The following is a 16,451-nucleotide window of genomic DNA, read 5'->3' as shown; positions in this document are numbered from 1 at the left end:
TCTCCTCAGCTCTTCTAAGCCCCGCTCTTCTCTTTTCTCAGCCTCCGACGCATCTGCCTCTCGTGCTGGGCATGCAGCTCCTTTTATATGCTCCAGGGCTCCACCGCTGAAGTCTTCCAGACCTGACAGTTTCCAGTCTTCAATCAGGTCCAGAAGAGCTCTTCTCCCCCTCCCCTCAGGAAAGGGGCGTGACGTTATTTTGCTTGCTGCCTCCTGATTGGTGGATGGGCTCCACCAATCAAAACAGCAGGATCTGAAGCCTGGGACTCAACCCAAGCTCTGAGAGGTAAGCCTGCTACACAAATATTGACCAGTGGAAGATCAGGCTCTCATGGGACCAGACAAAATCTGAGTCCTGGCTTTGAAAATGTCAGTGGTGCCTGTACATGCTAAAACAGAAGACACAGAGAAATCCTGAGATCTTTATGAGAAGGTACAAAAGAAGTTTAGCTTGTTTCAGGTTAAAGGGTTGCTTAAGATTAAGGCAAAGGTTCAGAGAGTACACATGAAGGTTATCTATCAATACAGTTGTGGAGGGGAGAGGGCGGACTACTTGAAGGAGCTGTTTGAACTGAATGGCAATGTTGGCACAAGAGCAAATGGATATGAAGCCATGAGTAAATTTATGGTAGAAACAGGTTTGCCAGCTGCAGGGGAGTGAGGTTCTGGAGCAGCCTTCCAATGAGTGTGTGGGGAGCAAACAATCTAACTAGGCTTAATATGAAGATTGATAAATTCATACAGAGTTATCTGATGTTGCCTGTAACAGCAGGATTCAGTGACCCAGGAGGTACTTTCTAATCTGATGTTCTATGATCCTAAAAAGTGAATTAAGGCACTTACAGAGGCAGATAGAACTTTTAAGGATCTGGCCTATGTTCCTAAATCATCTTTGCAAACAGGACTTTGGATTTTCAGTGACTTAGGCACTGTGTTACTTTAAGGGCTAGATTCTGTTCAGACTTATGCTAGTTTTATACCAGTGTAACTCTTGAGTTTAGCTGGATTTGAACCAAAATAGGTAAGATCAGCACTAGTCCTTAAGTCTTCCATGCTCTACCAGCTAAGGTATGTTTCAGCACACCCAGCTACTTTTCCACATTGCCCTGTGAAAGGAGAGGAATGACATGCACTTTAATATCTGCAAAGGCATGTGTGTGAATTCCTTGCAGGATGGAACTAAGTCTGCTGCTCATAGGCTTTCTCATGCAGATTTGCACAGGAGTCTAATATCACCCTGAATTCTACCTTCCCAAGGATATCTATAGGTTTTGTTTCTTTTTTTTAATGGAAAGCATTTGTTTAATGATAAAAAGGTTTAACTGACAGACTAAAGCAAAGGAAGAGGAAAGGAAAGATTGATGGAGCCAGATGGAAATCTCCTTTATTTTACCCTGCACTTAGTAGGCACAACAGCTACAGACTTTCTATGTTGCTCTACAGGAATCAGGCTCTCTGTAGCTTGATTAGAATGATGTCATATGAGAAATAAATAACTGAGATTGAGATAGCGATAAGAAATCCTGTAGGGCACCAGCATAGAATATTTCTTGAGGGAGAAAAATAGTTTTAGAAATTGTGGAATATAATAAAGCCAATGATTCAGAGAAATTAAACTGAGGAACTATTTTGATTTCTATTTCCTTTACAGTCAACCAATACAACTTTTTCTTCCCCTTCCTCAGCTGGGGCAAAGCCACTCACTGGAGTGATCTTCAAAAGTCAGAGAGGAGGACAGTTTTGGAGACTTCCGTCCATTATGAAAGCAGCCTGAGGCATTTTCCACAAAAAGGGGCAGGTGATGAGATTCTTGGTCTACCCTCAGAAACAGATGTCAGGAGAGAGCAGATTTTGAGGGCTGGACTTTGTGGGAAAAGCGGTGGGGCCTTTTCTCTTGAGCAAATTGAGACTTCAGGGGAGGGGGCGAGGGAAGAATGTGCAGGACACATTAGAGCAGCCTGTTTCTGTCTGTGGCTGAAGATGTGTGCGCTGACTCTGTTCCTCTCCTTTGTATGCCAGCTGGCTCCTCTTCCTGGCTGCAGATGGGACCAGCTCAGGCCACAGTGATGTCTGGTAGACGGAGATGCAAATCTTAAAATAGCAAACAAAAAAATTTTCTTGGCAAGCTCCATTTTTATGCTGTGGCTGCAAGTACCAGACTCTTCCAGGTGCATGTTAAATATAATTTATGAAATTCACCAAATACGATTGCCCTTGTCTGTAGTGCAGCTGACATCTTGGGAGGACAATAGCCATCGTGGGAGCCTGAACCAAAGCCCGAAGTCAATGGGAGACTTTCCACTAGACTTAACAGGCTTTAAATCAGCCCTATTTTTGATCATGTGAACCATTTCTTTACTACTGGATTTGGAAAAATAAATCCCAACTCTTGTTAACTCTCTGCCCTTACAGGAGCCCCAGGTACTTTTGTCATGAACAAACTAGAGTTGTTAGTGCTTTCCAAGAAACCCAGCAGTGTTTAGCTTAAAGTACCTGCATTGGGTACAAAGGTTGGCATTGGGTTTCTTTGTCAAGAGATGACAGATCTTAAATTTTTCAGGAGGAAAAAGAAATCCTATTGATATAATAATATCATGCCAAGCAGACAGCCCTGCCTGTGTAAGCCACTTTGAGCACAATAATATGTTGTTGTTTTAGTATTGTTTCCACTTGAAAAGTGGCTACATTTTTCCTGGTCAAAGACATTATTCTGATTGACGCATTTATAAAGGGGGTACTATGTGCTGTCAATTCAAGAGCCAGTGGAATCCACCTGGAGTTTCAAAATGGAGGCCCTGCAGATCTGAATGCAAGGTTTCCTTCCTGTGGTACCATCCTGACACTGCTGGGAGCCCTCCATGAGATTGGGGACCACAAGACTTCAGTGTCAGCAAAGGTTTTGGACAGCCACACATAAATACTGATTAAAGCAGGTACTGGAATCTGAGTTTCTTGGAGACAGGGAGATGCAGTGACATAACCAGCCCCAGACACTAACTTAGAGGAGGTGCAAAAATGGTGGTCCTCCCCAGGGAGTCTGCACTGTGGTGGTAGTATGAGGATGAGGATAGGTACGGAGACACTGGTCCTGTTTAGCAGCTGCTGTAACCAGAGGCCAGCAGACAGGGTGGAGCAGTCAGGGTCCTTGAATCCCTGGACTGACCACCTTGCTCACCCCTCTATCCCTCTATGCTGGTGCTTAGCACTGTCCCTGTCCCCTCGCTACTCTCTGGCATGGTTTTTCCCAGAGCGTAAAACTTGTTAGTTTTGCTTCTGGGGATGGGCTCTACCCATAATGAGGAAGGTTCATTCTCACTTTCTCGCAAAATGAATACTTAAGTTTTTTATACCACCTGGAGCTTGGGTAAAGGGGCTGCTCAGTTCAGCAAACAATAACCATTTATGCACAGACCTGCGAGCTTGAACTTTGTGCAACCATCTCAGGTTTGGGAGAAAACTTCCGTTAAACAAACAGGGAATAAGCATGATGGGCTAGATCCTGGCTCCATCCTGAAATATTCTGGGCAACCCCGCTAACTGCTTTACTACAGGCATGGCATCATCAGGAGACTCACCACTGGCTAGTACTGTCTCCTATTTCAAAGCTGCTACAAGAGGGATTCTAACTCCTACATCCCAGGGAATTGCTTTAGCTATTGGACGTACAAGAAGCACCATCTTCTCCTGGCTATGTTTTGTAGGGGGTTAAGTATGCTTTCATCACATATACTAGATCTCACCACACAGTAAGAAAACTATGGAAACACAAGTTTATGAACTCTCTTAGGGCTTAAGTCTGAATGGCTCATGGTATCTGGATTTTCATGGTTCTGTGCATGTCCAGAGGCATCTAGCTGTGTAAACACCTACATAACTGGAGAGTTTGTGAATTCCAGTAGTATGTACCTGTTGGAGTTCAGCCTCTAAAAGGGGATATAAGTCCCCTTTGTGAATCTAGCCCCAAATGTCCATGTGCAGTGATAATAAAAGCCCTATGGGGTGCATCCACACATGCAGGCTCATGCGCTTGCAGCAGCTCAAATAGAAGTGGTGCAAATTTGAGCCGGGGCTTTTTGCCTCAGTGCACGTGCCTGGATGCTCACTTTGTTGTGAAGCAACTTGTGCCACTTGGGGCAAAATAACCCTGCCTGGCTCCTCCTGGATCTGCAGCCAGGGGGGTCTAGAGCCCAGGGCCAGCACCTGTGGTGGCTCCAACAGTATGAAAAACTGCCCTAGCAAACAGCTCAGGGCTACTCTCTCAAAGGAACTTCTGGAGTCCAGAGCCTCCTCTTGAGGGTCTGGTTAAATTTCACCCCCTACTTTTTTGTTTTTGGTCACCCCATCAACAGCCTACCAAATCCTGGGACATCCTGGTCAAGCTCCTCCTGGCCCTGGAGAAGTGGGCCCTGTATTTGACCAGGAAGGAGGCTGTGGCTGGGAAGGTGCCCGTAGAATGCGGTGCCGCTTTCCTCTCATTTGTCCTTGTACATTTCCAGGTGGAGCACCAGTGGGCAGCATCCACTGGCTCCTTGGATGCCTTTGAGGACTGGTGGGTGCAGTCCCAGGGGCTCTGCTCGGTGTCCCCCTCAGGCGCACTTATTTTCATGTTTTGACCCTTTGACACACACAACACTCCTGTTCTGTTTTTTTCATTAGTTGCCCCGAGAATTTAGTTGTTCCTTTCGTCCATTAGCCCCTGTAAAAAGGGGCTACTGGTTAGTCAGATGGGCCTTGTCCTCAGTAATCAGATGGACAAATAGACAGGAGCTTCTAGGGCCCAGCCAATTGGTATCTGGGGACACTACCCTTTGTGCCAGCTGGACTGCTGCAACAGCATCCCAAATCCATTTTTTAAAATACCCCCAAATCCATGTTCTTCCACAATTAGAACAAAAGACCACTCTATACACAAACATACACACACACATAGAGAGAGAGAGACAGAGAGGGATCGATCAGTTGGGCAATGCTTTATTGGTATGTTTACAATGTTAGAGCAATTTGGAAGCCTACCAGTGTCTATCATCATGATATGTCTGAATCTGTGCTTTTGGTTTTCTTTGCACATGATGGGTGTGTGATGGGAATGTGGGCTTTGCAGGAAGGATCTGGGAAGGGGTGTGGGGGAAGGCGGATGGGTGTGTGAGTGGGTGTGGAGGGATATGGGTTGGTGTGGGTGGGTGTGGGGCAATTGAGGGGGGACTGTGGGTGTGGGGGGACCTTGTGGGGGGCTCTGCTCAGAAGGGTTAGGTCCCCTGGCCCCCACAGGATGCAGCCCCCCCAGCAGATGGACTGCCCCCCTGAAGGGCCAGTTTCCCCCCTGGAGGGCGACAGCCCCTATCCCCCATAGGGTCTCAGGCACCCTGCAGGGCCACAGAACCCCCATGCAGGGCCCATAACTTACCTTCTCCAGCAGGGACCACGCGTCCATAGGGACCACGCTGGCAGGATCTGGCAGGGACTGTGAGCTGAGCCCCACTGGGTCCTGCAGCCATGGGATTGGGCCAGCCTGCGCAGGCGGGGAGGTGCTGCATGGCAGGACCTGGCCCAGTGCTGCGTGATTTGCTAGTCCGACTTTGACCTGAAGTGGGTTGTGCGGCTCCTGTGCAAAAAGACACTAGCTGTGCGGCTTGGGCCAGATTGGGCTGGCAGGGCTAGTTTTCCATGAGGCTCAGGTGCACCCGGACCCGGTGCAGTGCGCAGGGGCCATGCGCCGACCTGCACTGGGTCCAGCTGGCACTGGGGGCTGCTCATGCTGTCAGGCTGGCCTGGTTCCATGGTGGCAGGACCTGCTCGAGCCCCTCCACTGAGACATCTTAGCCCCCTCCCCCACCGCCGCTCCCCTTCCCCCTCCAAAACCAGAGTGTCTCTTCTGGAGGACTGACTCCTGTCTTTGCTCCAACCATGGTCTGGGACTGTGCCTTGCCCCGCTGTTCTGCGGAGCATTTTTTTTTAACCCCTGCATATCCAGGGGTCTAATTGTCTTCCTGCGGTGCAAACTTGCGGTGCGGGGAACATTTTTTGTTTTCACACGTGCCTCTTGAAGCGTCTCAAAGTGGTTTGAGATGCTGCAAGAGGCATGTGCACACTTGTCTGGACAGGCCCATGGAGTACAAATGCCTAATGCTGTCTATCTGACACTGAAAATCTCATACCATATCATTTCATTAAACTACTGTTATTAATAAGACCTGACAACAGAATTAGTAGGAACAGAGAAAAACAGAATCAAAATGCATGCCAGAAAAAAAAATTACCTTTTCCCAAGGCTGTTATTTTGAGAATGTTATCAGAAACGTGATAATGCCTCTGCCTGGAAGGAAAATCCAAGCCCCACCCAAGAAGTTCTTACTCTGTGGTACACATATTTTCCCATACATACTATGGCTCAACTTGGATTACTGCTGAAAGCCTGGTAACCCAGTGTAATAGCATAGCCAGTGTGTAATTACAGTGACCAACTCTGGAGTACTGTTAAGACAGCTGGTTTCTTTTCCCATATTGTCTTTTTCTTTCTTTGGTTTTTTTTCTTTTTGCAATAGGGTGTTAAGAAAACTCTTTGTCTCGGAAAGCTGAAATATACCTCTGTTCCTAGGCTTACAGTAATTGACAAATCACTAATGCTCTTTTAAGACTGACAAGAGCATACAGAGCCTTGGAAGACTGCTCTTATACTGGAGAGGAAGAAACCTGGAAATAATAAATATTAAACTACTGTATAGCAGCTGGGCCCCTTCATACAACTGATCATCTTGATACTAGTCACTATCATATTGAAATGGCTATTTTAGAGCTTACGGTCTTCAGTTGAAATAGATATTTTAGAACTTAAGATTCATAATGGGTCAAGCTGATCAAAGCACTGTTAATTAAGTATCCAGGTTGTAGCCATATTGGTCTAGAGGAAAAGGCAATCAGGACTCATAGTAGAGATGATACCTTTTAATAAACCAAAAATCTTGTTGGTCTAATAAAAGATATCATCTCTACTACAAGTCCTGATTGCCTGTTAATTAAGTACATTACTAACAAAGAAAAGAAGGTTATGTGAAAACACATCAATAGTTACTGGCTGTTTTGTTTTAGGAATGGGCTGTAAACGGAATACTGATATTACTCAATTGACCAGCATTATATAAACAGATCTGGAATTGTTTGCAAAAAAATTATTTTCACTTTGGAGCCTTTAGTACATAAAGCTAATTGCTTTGCCTGTTTATTGGCTGATGAAAATCCAAATGCATGGCAATTATGACTGTTTCTTTGTGAACATTAAAAGATAGAGCTAGGGTCATTCTAGTACATAGGAATTTGCAAGAATATTTTTCTTTTGTTTAGACTTTAGATGTATAGGTTTGACTCTTTTCCCCACTGTTGTGCGTGAAAATAAAATCTGAAAGTAAAATGGAATTGAAACTAGAAGGCAGTCGTGGTTTCAACACAAACTTTAAATTGGCCCAGACTTGCTGGAAACTAGACTCAGCTTTTGCAGAAAGGTTCATGAATCTCAGCAAACCTTTGACATGTCTGAGCTGAGTTTCAGGCTTGTAAGAAAACCAGGTGACTTTCATATGCTTTGATGCTTGTAACAAAAGTTTTGCTGCTTTGCTTTTATGTGAATGCGCTTTTATATTTTCTCTAGTTACAGAACATTAGTCTTCAATCTTCTTGAGATTTCTTTTTATACTTAGTGTCTCATTATAGCATTAGGTTTTTGCAAAAACCATGGAGGACCCAATTCTGTTCATAGTTACTATGGGATACATCTAGACAAGTCCATTACACAGTGACCAATTTTCAGCAAGCAAAACACAAACCATAATTCAAAAGACTGCACAGACCTCTGGCACTGGAAGTAGTTTACACCACTTCTAGTTCCTGTTAATGTAGGTATTATACTGAGGCCACAACAAGCTAGCTAGAGTAGCTACGTTCACATGTTGCTGAAAAGCATTGCGAATCAGACTGAGTGAGCACAGTACCATGTGAACACAGCCCTCCTGCTTCCAGTTCACAAAGTAGTTCATAATTGTCTCCAAAACCAGGGAGTCACAAAATGAAACAGTAGATAGTAAGTTTAAAATGGACACAAGGAAGTTCTTTTTCATACAGCGTGTAATCAGAATGTAGAACTCATTGCCACCCCATGTTGTGGAAGCTGACAGTTTAGCTGCAAAAAAGGGGACTGGACAAATTCTTGGAGGAAAGAAGTATCATATATTCATAGAAAATTAGCACTGAAAGGTACCTAAGGAGGTCATCTAGTCCAACCCCTGCTCAAATCAGGATAACCCACAACTATATCATCCTGGCCAAGGCTGTCTACTCAGGTCTTAAAAACCTCTATGGATCAAGATTCCACAGCTCTCTAGGTAGGCTATTCCAGGGCTTTATTACCATCCTCTTGGAAAAGTTTTTTCTAATATCTAACCTAAACTTCCCTTGCTGCAACTTGAGACCAATGCTCCTTGTTCTGTTATCTGCTGAAAGCAGTCTAGCTAATAGTCTATCTTCATCCTCTTTGTAACCACCCTTCTAGTAGTTGAAGGCTGCTATTAAATCCCCCTCAGTCTTCTCTTTTCTAAATAAGCCCACTGCCCTCAGCCTCTCCTCATGAGTCATGTTCCCCAGGCCCAAACCATTTTTTTGCCCTCTGCTGGACTATCTTCAGTTTATCCACATCCTTTTGGGGCTGGGGCTGGGGTTGGGGGTGGGAGGGGAGTTCCATAGTACTCCAGATGTGACCTCACCGGTGGCAAATAGAGGGGAATAATCACTTCCCTTGATCTGCCGGCAATGGTCCTACTGTTCGCTTTCTTGGCAACAAGGCCTCACTGTTGGCTCATATTCAGCTTATTGTCCACTGTAACCCCCAGGTACTGTTTGCCAACTAGATATTGTGGGGGAGCGGATGAGCTGACGGGCCCCGAGACTCGGGGGGGCGGGAACACCTGCAGTAACAGCCCGCCCGCTGCCCCGGAGGGCAGGGCGCTCACTTACCTGTTCCAGGTGTGAGACAGACACGGGCGGTATAAAGGAGACGCCGGAACCAAGGACCGGCGTGGAACCGGAAGAGCCGCGACGGGAGACAGCCGCGGGAGAGTCCGGAGCGGCAGATGCACGCTGGCACGTGCCGCGCCCGAACGTTTTGGGGCAAGGGTAAGATCCTGAGAGACTGTACAATCCGGCGCTGTGGCCCCAGAAGTTAAAAGGCAATATAGTAGGGCCGGGAGTGCCTGGCACCGGCGGGGACTGTGCAGCAGGAAGCTCCTAGGAAGAGGGGCAGTCGGACCGGGCAGCACTGTTTTCGCGGTGAGGAACCGGGTAGTTCCGGAAGGGAAGGGGCCCCAGGTGGGCAGAAAGCCCCTTCTGTAGGAAGGGAAAGGGGACCGCAGAGTCAGAGAGGTGGACCCTGCTACAGCAAACTCAGGAGCCTGAAGTCCGCAACTCCGGTCAGGAACGGTGTTCTATTTTTGATATTTTTTGGTTGAGGTTTGCATCCCGCAAAGGGGAGATTTGGAGGGTTGAAGCGGCTCGCAAGTGGCGGACCCACATGGAGGCCCGGGCGAGGGTGTAGGGGTGGAGGAGCCCTCAACAGCGATGGACTCTGCGCAGCTCAAAGTCTCATTTTTGGACGTACATGTGTCGGACAATACACTGAACCAGAGAAGTCGTGGCAGGCGGGTTGGATGCGTGCGACTCCTAAGTGAGTACTTCACATTGCCAGGGAACCCGGGGGGACTTTTGCAGCCAGGAAGACGGTCGGACCCGTCCACGAAACCATGAAACGGATATTGAGCCATTGTTTCCTGTCCTTTGAGCCTGACAATCCAGACAGTTTTCTATCCACCATAGTCCATTCAGTCAACCCATAATTCCTTATCTCGCTTGCAAGAATGATGTGGGAGACCTTATCAAAAGCCTTGTTAAAGTCAAGGTATATCACATCCACTTCTCTTCCCACATCCACAGAGCCAGTCATTTCATCCTAGAGGGCAATCAGGTTGGTCAGGCATGACCTATCCTTGGTGAATCCATGCTGACTGTTCCTAATCACTTTCTTCTCCTCCAAGTGCTTAGAAATGGATTCCTTGAAGACCTATTCCATGATATTTTGGGGGACTGAGGTGAAGCTGAGTGGTCTGTAATTCTCCTGATCCTTCTATTTCCTTTCTTAAAGATGGGCACTATATTTGCTCTTTTCCAGTCATCCAGGACCTCCTCCAATTGACATGAGTTTTCAAAGATAATGGCTAGCAGCTCTGCAGTCACATTAGCCAACTCCCTCAGCACCCTCTGGTGCATTGCATCTGGCCCCATGGACTTGCAGAAGTCCAGCTTTTCTAAACAGTACCTAACCTATTCTTTAGCCACTATCAGTTGCTCCTCTCCTCCCCTATGCTGTCAGATGTATTAGTCTGGGAGCTGACCTTGCCTGTGAAGACTGAGGTAAAAAAGACATTGAGTACTTCAGCCTTTTTCTCACATTATCTGTCACTAGGTTGCTTCCCCCATTCAATAAGGGACCGAACACTTTCCATGATCTTCCTGTTGTTTTTTTGAGATATTTGTAAAAACCTTTCTTGTTACCCTTCATGTTCCTTCCTAGTTGCAATCTGAATTGCTCTTTGGCCTTCCTGATTTAATCCCTGTATGCCTGAATAATACTTTTATACTACTCTCTAGGGGTGTGTGTAGATGAAACGATATTTCCCGTTTATGTTGATGCAACTGCATTTGTGTTTGCATGACCCAGGCAATATGTTTTTCGGATTCATAGATTCATAGATGCTAGGGTCGGAAGGGACCTCAGCAGATCATTGGGTCTGACCACCTGCCTAGGCAGGAAAGAGTGCTCGGGTCAGATGGCCCCAGCTAGATGCCTATCCAGCCTTCTCTTAAAGACCCCCAAGGAAGGGGGAGCACCACCTCCTTTGGAAGCCCATCCCAAATTCTGGCCACCTTTACCATGAAGAAGTTTTTCCTGATATCTAGCCTAAATCTGCTCTCTTGTCAGTCTGTGACCATTGTTCCTTGTTACCCTAAGAGTAGCCCTGGTGAACAGAGCATCTCCAATCCCTTGCTGCATCCCACTAGTGAATTTGTAGGTGGCCACAAAATCACCTTTCAGCCTTCTGTTGTGGAGGCTGAAGAGGTCCGGGTCCCTCAGTCTCTTCTCAAAGGGCTTGTCCTGTAAGCCCGTAACCATATGAGTGGCCCTTCTCTGGACCCTCTCAAGTCTATCAACATCCTTCTTGAAGTATGGTGCCCAAAACTGGATGCAGTACTTCAACTGCGGTCTGACCACTGTCGCATAGAGGGGAAGTAGCACCTCCCTGGTTCTTTTTGTCATGTATCTGCTGCTGCATGATTAAGTGCGGTTAGCTTTGCTGATAATTTCATCACACTCACGACCCATGTTCATCTTGGAGCCCACTATGACTCTGAGATCCCTTTCTACTTCTGTGCTGCTTAGGAGGTCACTTCCCAGCCAGTAGGTGTGCTGGATATTTTTGCACCCTAGGTGCAGCACTCTGCCCTTGTCCTTGTTGTACTGCATCCTATTGTGTACTTCCCACTTTTCTAACCTGTCTGCCTGCAATCATTCCCTACCCTCTGGAGTGTGGACTTCACCCAACAATTTAGTATTGTCTGCAGACTTGGACCCCATACTCTTCACACCCACATCCAAGTCACTGATGAAGATATTGAAGAGTGCAGGTCCAAGGACCATACCCTGTGGAACTCCACCACCCACATCCTTCCAGGTTGATACTGACCCATCTACTACCACTCTCTGGGTGTGACCACTAAGCCAATTTGCCACCCACCGGGCTATGTAAACATCTATGTCACAGCCTCTTAATTTATTTATGAGAATGGGATTGGATACTGTATCGAAGGCCTTGCTAAAATCCAAGAAAATGACATTCATCTCTACTCTTGCGTCTAAGTATTTTGTGACCCTGTCATAAAATGAAACCAGATTGGTCAGGCATGCTACAGATCCGTGCTGCTACAAATCCGTGCTGCTACAAATCCGTGTTGGTTTCCCAGCTGCATTATTTTTCCTGCTGGACTCCCACAGCTATGATCCTTCATAAGATGGAGGTGAGACTGACTGGACTATAATTACTCAGATCCTCCTTCCTCCCCTTCTTGAAAATAGGGACCACATTGGCCCTTTTCCAGTTCTCTGGGACCTGACCTGAGAGCCAAGAGTGCTCCAACAGCTGTGCCAGTGGTTCTGCTATGACACCGGCCAATTCCTTCAGTACCCACAGATGGAGCTTATCCAGGCCTGCTGATATGAACATATCCAGTCCATCCAAGTGACTCTGCACCAAGTCAGTGTCAACAGCTGGTGTCCCTCTGATGCTCATCTAAGAACTCATTAGGAGACTTACCATGACCCCTGTTCAGGAACACAAAGGCAAAAACTTCATTGAATAGCCTTGTCCCCTCTGTCTGTCACTAATTGCTCCTTCGTGTTCAGTAGAGGTCCTAGGCTGCCCCCTGCCTTGCTTTTACTCCCTACATACCTAAAAAAAGACTTTTTGTTCTCTTTAAATTGTGTTGCCAGCCTCAGCTCTGTAGTTCCTCTGGCTTTTCTAACTGCCTCCCTGAAAGTACGGGCCAAGTAGGTATAATCCTCCTTGGTAGCTTCCCCCTGCTTCCACTGCCTATATGCCTTCTTTTTTTCCCTCAGGCTCCCCTGGATTTCCTGGCTTAGCCAAGGACGATTTTTGGCTCCTTTCCCACTTTTCCCTTGCACTGGGATAGTCTCCCTCTGTGCCCTTAGGATCGCTTCCTTTAGAAATGACCACCCTTCCTGGACTCCCATTCTGCCAATACTCTTATCCTGCAGGGCATCATTGACTAGATGACTCCTAAGCACACTAAGGTTAGCCTTCCTAAAGTCAAGAACTTACACCCTGCTACTTACCTTACCTATCCTATGCCATTTGGTGAATTTGATTAATTGATGGTCACTGTTCCCAAGCTGACCATGAATCTGCAGCTCCCATACCAAGTCTTCCCCCATAACCAACACCAAGTCAAGTAAGGCATTCGCCAGGGACTGGTGCTAAATCATTTGTAGACGACCTTATTTTGGGGCAGGGTTTTGTATGGAGCACAGCAGCTACCTTGCTGCAATCTAGTGACAGTCAGCCCTTGACACAAACTTTTGTCTCCGAAACGCAGAAGCCAGCCGAACGCCACCTCCGGGAGCAGGGGGTGGGGGAGGGCGGGCGGGCAGGGGACCCTCGCAAGGGGAGGGTCCGGCCGCTTCCCCTTCCCTGTCCCCCGCGACCAGGTTGACCTGGCCCGAGGCGGGCGACTCGGCCGCGCGGAGGGCCGGCGAGGCTCTCAGACGGGGAGCTCCTCGCCGGCCTCTCCCTCCCACAGGCATGGCCGCGCTTCACCTGGTCTCCCAAAAGCCACCCCTGCGCTTCGAAACAGGGTAGACCTGGTGTCTGGGACTCCCCAGAGCAATGAAAGGGGTAGACTTGTTCTGTGGCAAGTCCCCATAGGCATGCCTGGGGTTGACATTGTGCCTGGAAGTCCCCACAGGCTTGCAGGGGGTTGACCTGGGGACTGGAATTCCTGCCGCCCGGCATTTCACTCCCAATCGAGTACTGAGGGGGCACTGAGGCAACAACAGCCACAGCACCCACACAGCCACCAGGGGCTTAAGCCTCCAAAAAGTGCCCCCCCCACCCCCGCTTAAGCCTCCATCTTTCACTGCCACACCCCCCCCCCCGCCACCCACCACGCTTCCCAAGTTCCGCCCGCCCAACATTGGCTCCAGGTCCTCCCGGCCTGCTGCCCCCGTGCCTCTCCTCCGCCATCCTGGTACCTGGAGGCCCCTGCTCCCAGGCGCTTGGCAACTGCTCCGCCTCCTCGGAGCCGACCGCCGTTTCCCTCCTTGCCATATCACACTGCTCCTCTTGGTCCTGCCTCCTGCAGGCACCCAGGTTGCCCTCGTCCTGCTCACGACTGCGTACGGGGCAGTCGCCAAGCTGGTCTCTTGGCACGAGGGGCAAGAAGGGCTGGAGGAGCCCACGGAAGTCGGGGGCAAGGGCTCCAGAAAGCAGGGGGACAATGAGCAGAGTTTAGGCTTCAGCAGCCTAAGGGGTGCGGCCTCCAGGGACCTTTGGGCAGAGAGCGAGCTGTGAGGGAACAAAGCCGTAGCAAGGGGAGCTTCGGGAGACAAGATCCTTGCATCCCGGCCGGGCCAATCCCGCCACCTACCTGCTGCTCCAAGTCGTCCCCACTCTGTGCTTCGCAATGTCAGTTCCTTCCTCGCTTCTGTACCCCACGAGACTCCCAGAGCCAGAACACAGCCTTTGTCTGCGTCTTCGCCCGGGCTGGGCAGGGCCCTCCGCGTTCATGGCGCGCGCGAGGTTGGGGAAAGCCGGCCCAGGAAGAGGACCGCGAGCGCCACCCGCACGGACACACCAGCCCCCAGCCTTCCGGCCAGCACGGGGGCCAAGCTTCGGCTCCTGGAGCAGGCCCCGAGTGGCACGCGAGGGGGCCGGCTCAGGCAGCAAGAGGCGAGCGTGCCTTCTCTGAGGCTCGAACTCAGGACCTCCAGATTATGAGACTGACGCGCTGCCAGCTGCGCTAAGAAGGCCCGGCTTCTCGCCCCCGCCGCCCTCGCCTCGGGCCCGCAGGGATCCGTGGGCCAGGTCTACGACACAAGACCCGGAGGGGAAAAGAATAGCAGCTCTCCAGCTCGGAAGGCGGTTGTCATTGTCTCTCTCAGGGGCGCTCTCCTTCCCCACAAGAACCCAACCGGACTTGTGTGCAGCAGTTAGCTCTGCGAACAAGCCCCGTGAGCTCGTGACCCCAGCTGCTGGCCTTTTGCAAGGAACAGCTCTGTTCAGGTCACGGGTCTGAAAAGTCAGGAAGCAAAAGCCCTCCAGCTCCATTTGACTTCCCCCCGGGGCCAGGGAAAGTGAGGCAGGGCTCAACATGAAGAGAGGAGGCGCCCCCCCAGCCGCACACAACGTGAGGGGTGCTACGGGCTGCTCAGGGCTGGGCTGGCTCTGTTGAGGATGCAGCTTGGGGCATTTCTCCCGTCAGGCAGAATGCTCGTGGCCACCAGTGGACCGCCGTGCTGGGGCGATGCACAGTCCTGCCCCGGGGTCCCAGCTCCTGAAAACATATAGCCTGGAGGCAGAACCCGCTCTCAGAGGCTGCTGTCGAAGGCTCGGAAGAGGGGTGCGGGCAGAAGAAAGGAAGGGGCGCCCTTCCACCTGGGCTCCGCAGGAATCCGTGGCCGGCGCCTGCATGGCCACCAGGAAGAGCGCTGGGGTTTTGGCCTGCGGGGGGAGCCTGCGGGAAGGCCGGGGCTGAGAGGAGAAGCAAGGAAACACTGCTCCTCAGTGTGTGAGGTGCTGGCTTCCTGTCAGAGAGGCAAGGGGGGGTTGGGGCAGAAAGGGAGGCCCTGCCTGGGAGCAGAGTGGCGCAGCGGGAGCGTGCTGGGCCCATAACCCAGAGGTCGATGGATCGAAGCCATCCTCTGCTATGTTGCCCCCGGCCTGGCTTTTGCTCCCCCACCTGATTCCCGCTGCTCCAAGCGGCTTTGCCCTTTCCCCCACCCTGCCATGCCGTGCCTCCTTCCCCAAAGGCCGTGGGGAGTGTGCTGGCGGGACTGTGTCGGGGAAGTCTCTCTCCCACTGCCAGCCCTGCCCAGGCAGTGTGGGCTCTGGGAGCGCCAGGGCAGCTGTGGCCTTGCAGGGAAGGGAGGAGAAGGTGCTGAGAAGCAGCGAAGAGCCCGCCGGGAACGGGACCTAGCGACCTGGGCACCAGGCACCACAGCGCAAGCAACTGAAGCCAAGGCGGTTGCCACCCCCTGCCTCCCAGTTTGGGGACAAAAGAAAGACGGGGTTGAGCACCTGTGCCTGTGTTGGAGGCGCGAGAGAGAGGGAAGGATCGCAGGAGGATTTGGGGGACTGGGTCTAGGAGGAGCCCGAGAACGTGGCGGCCGATACGCAGGAAAGGCCAGCAGAGCGGGGAGGCTGGCCGCAAAGGACGGGCCTGGGACCCACCCAGGGCATCCTCCTACCTGGGCAAGACGTCAGGGAATACAGCTTCAGCCCCGAAACCTGGAGCGTGGGGGCTGAGGAGGTGGCAGCGCGGGCTTTGGGGCCCGGGCTACCAAAGAGGCCGGAGCCAGAACCTGGCCCTCAGCCCGGTGGGGCGCCACGCCCTGCGCAGAGGTGGGCAGCCCGCCTTCCCCTGACGCGGCCGGACGGGACGAGGCGGGGGCGGCTGGCTCTCAGCACGGAATGCCCTTGACTTGGAATGCCTTTCCGGCCCTCGCTCGCTACGGCCCGAGAGGGCGCTTGGCCAGAAACGGAGGGAGCGCAGAGAGCTGCTCGGTCCCGTGACCTCAAACACCCTGGCTTTCGACGACTGCTCCGCCTCCCAGGAGCCGACCG

The 16,451-nt window shown here is 50.5% G+C and overlaps 1 non-coding gene across 1 annotated transcript; it reads right to left on the bottom strand.

Annotated features, from left to right (window-relative positions):
• Positions 1 to 14,565: 14,565 nt before the first annotated feature.
• TRNAM-CAU (transfer RNA methionine (anticodon CAU)) lies at positions 14,566 to 14,638 on the bottom strand. The gene has a single exon. It is a non-coding gene; the product is annotated as a tRNA-Met (tRNA).
• Between the last annotated feature and the right edge of the window lie 1,813 nt (positions 14,639 to 16,451).

This window comes from Crocodylus siamensis, chromosome 4 (genome assembly GCF_052110815.1).
Source record: "Crocodylus siamensis isolate JL-2025a chromosome 4, ASM5211081v1, whole genome shotgun sequence".
Classification (NCBI taxonomy): Eukaryota; Metazoa; Chordata; order Crocodylia; family Crocodylidae; genus Crocodylus; species Crocodylus siamensis.
The sequence above is the reverse complement of the archived record's forward strand: the minus strand, read 5'-3'. Positions and strand labels throughout refer to the sequence as shown.